Source organism: Papaver somniferum, chromosome 2 (assembly GCF_003573695.1).
Source record: "Papaver somniferum cultivar HN1 chromosome 2, ASM357369v1, whole genome shotgun sequence".
NCBI lineage: Eukaryota > Viridiplantae > Streptophyta > Magnoliopsida > Ranunculales > Papaveraceae > Papaver > Papaver somniferum.
Genome location: NC_039359.1, coordinates 17,843,270 through 17,846,474, shown reverse-complemented (window position 1 = coordinate 17,846,474; position 3,205 = coordinate 17,843,270). Strand labels below are relative to the sequence as shown.

The 3,205-nt window shown below is 37.2% G+C and overlaps 1 long non-coding RNA gene across 1 annotated transcript; it reads left to right on the top strand.

Moving 5' to 3' along the window:
- Window positions 1-435: 435 nt before the first annotated feature.
- LOC113353007 lies at window positions 436-2,750 on the top strand. Its single transcript, XR_003361034.1, has 7 exons — window positions 436-687; window positions 1,014-1,138; window positions 1,257-1,489; window positions 1,720-1,818; window positions 1,915-2,066; window positions 2,255-2,347; window positions 2,467-2,750. It is a non-coding gene; the product is annotated as an uncharacterized LOC113353007 (long non-coding RNA).
- The last annotated feature ends 455 nt before the right edge of the window (window positions 2,751-3,205 follow it).

The window sequence follows — 3,205 nt, the reverse complement described above, 5'->3', positions numbered from 1 at the left end:
GTTCTGTTAAATTTTCAGCATCTCGATGTAAAGTTTGTACAAACAAAATCTCCCTTTACCTACGTTTGATATAAATTTGACGACTGTATCTACATTATTGATTTTTCGACGTTGTGTATTGATCAATTAAAGCTCTTGTTTCTTGCAGCATATTTTTCGTGCTTTAGCAAGACACTGTGTTGACATTGCCAGAGACCCCATTGCGTTTTGCAGCAGTTTATACTGAAAATAGATGAACATCTCCGAGATCACTTTGTTGATGAAATAACACAAAATGCGCTAGTTTTAGCACAAGATCCATATGGGTGAGTCTGTTTGTAATTCGTATCTGAGATCCATGGAATTCTTTTATTAGATATCATGTCTTCTGATATGCATTCTAAACCCCAAGCTCACTATGTTTTTATCTTTTCTTCTTCATAGAAACTATATGTGGTACAATATGTAGTGAGTCAGAAGATAAAGGAGACTACAAGGGCTCTTGTGAAGAATCTGAAAGGACATTTTGTGACCCTATCAACAAATAAGTTTAGCAGTCATCTGGTGGAGAAGTTCTTGAAAGAATCTGATGATGAGTTTGTTATTAAGTTTATCATTGAGGAGTTGATTGATAAATCTAACACTCTGATGCTTCTTCAAGATCAGTATGCCAACTTTGTTATGCAGTAAGATTTGGATGTTTCTAAGGTAGACCCCTATACTCTATGTAGTTGTGATAAAAAAATTGTTTATCCTTTGTTGTCTTTGACCTAATTTTCATAAACTCAATGATGTTCTGAAAACATATCCGTAACAAAATGCCTAAGTTGGAACGGATAATGTTTTTAAATTTTTCTGTTTCATGGAATTGATACTTTATACAATTTAGGGTCCAATTCAGTCTCTTGCATGACTTAGTGACTCGTTAAGTTGTGCATTTCATCCTTATGTTTTTCCTTGATCTTTTCTTAATTGGTGAAAAGCCTTGCTAATGTTTCCTTTCCATGTTCAATCTGATTTTTAATGTTGTATAGGAGGTTTCCATGTTCAATAATTTTGCTCTGCAGGAGATCTATTGAAGTTTGTGGGGGTAGAGCCGTGTACACAGTGACAAACCATCTGATGGGAGATGTAAAGAAACAGGCAGACCAATGTTCAGGTAACAAAGATGTTAGTCTGTTATTAATTATTAATTTTTATTTCCAGCAAATTCAGTTCTTAATCACCTTTTGTTGGATCTAGCTACTAGAAAGTGATATGTTCTTCTTTGATTGCAGGGGGGAAGAGCAAAAGAAACTGGATATTCTTTCAAATGATGTATTTGTTAAGGCTCTCGTAAGCAGTGGAAGAACAGTAAATCTTCGAGAACTATTGAGTTAGATTTGGCTATGGTGTTCAATGGATTTGCAATTGGTTAAGTAATTTATTCAATCCTTCTTATCGACAGTCTATTCTAGTAAAGGGAAGAGGATGAAGAAGGAACTTTTGTGGATCCAGCGTTGTGTGGAAGGTGACTGCTGATCCTCTCTCATATTGTGCATTCTATGTTAAGTGCTGCATGACCTGTAAGGTGTGGATATTTTCACTTGCAGCAATAACTTCATAACTGCTCCAGTTTATGTGAAAGTTTGAATGCATGATTTGGATTAGCATCGGTGAAACAATGTACTCTTGCATTGACTAAATCATGCAATGTTCTGTTTCTTTTTGCTAACTTTTTTGTGATTGTTGGTCTACAAGGATGATGGTTCCTTGGTGTTGATATTTTCACTTACGGGGAGTAATGCTCAAGATGGACATTTAGCTACTGGCCGAAATGGTGTCAAACGACTATGAACGGTAATACATATACACATGTGCTTGGGGAAAATTTATTGTCGCTATTTGTTGGATTCTTCTTTACTAATGCGAGCTTATTTGTGGGCTTATTTGCAGGTCAGGCGTCCAAATATCTTATCATTTCTTCACGGCACAGAGGCCGAGATTTTTGATGGTGCTACTCCAAAGCATACTACCTACATTGTGACAGAGCCTGTCATGGCACTCTCTGAGAAGATTAAGGAACTAGGCCTTGAAGGTACTCAGGGGTATACCAGGATTTTGTTGCTTCTCCTATAACTCTAGAGTTTTTTTTTCCAATTTTCGAGGTATCTAAAGTAACTGCTCGGGGACAGTTCTAGGGGGATACATGTTTCATGTAGTTTATCACTTATCCTAGTCAGCATATCTCCTTTCCTCTATACCGGAGAGTGATGGTTATCTTTGTTGGTTGTAGGAAGAATTTGAATCTGAACTTGAGGAGTTGGAAGGAGATGAGTTGGAGGAACAACTTCTACAACCTATAGTCCAAACTCAGGTTCAAATCAAGGTAAACCTTTCAGTGGTTTCATGTAGTTTAGCATTTCTCCTGGTCATGATATTCTCCTTTCTTTTGTAAATTCTTTTTGGATGTTTCAACTGATTCAATGTGGATTACAATTTTCACAGGAGATGCATGGAAGGCATTGCTTGATGCAGCTGGAGTGATCAAAGATTAACCAACTGATGAAAACTTAAGGGATTGAATGGTTGGCTCCGTTGGTGTTTCTGCAACAACTTGAGTTGGTGGAAGGAGAAGAGGGCTTATATGGTTATACCCTGAAATCACACTCACGCAAGAGGTTCTACCATTAAATGGAAGCCATTATGTCCCTTAGCAGCTGCAAGTTTTGAGTAAGTTTCTATGTAGTTTCTGCTTATAGTGATTTAAGTGAGAATGAACTGAACTTAGTAGGTTTCTATGACTTCCATAATAATTTGATACTTAACAGATTTGTTTTGGTACTTGAAAAGAATTTGTATTATTTTTTGCATTGACTGATTGAATGTTGATATGAATTGATTGATTGAAGGAAGTATTAAATGTGGATTATGGATGGAATGAATGATGCATGCAGGATATTTGGAATGCCCGGTCTATTTCCGGAAAAACTGAAGTGCCAGTCATATTGACCTGGTCAAAACTGGTGATGTTTATGAAAAATTTCGTAACGGCTGCAAGCTGTTTCAAACTGCCACGTAGTAACGGATCGAGCGTGTTAGTAATGTGCCACGTAGTAACGGCTAGGGGATGTTAGTTGTTACAACAAAAGTTGTTACGGCCATAAGCTGTTACCACGTGTCAAATTCGTAAAGGCCATAAGCTGTCAGTGCCGTTACAACCACAATTCGTAATGGCCCCATCGCC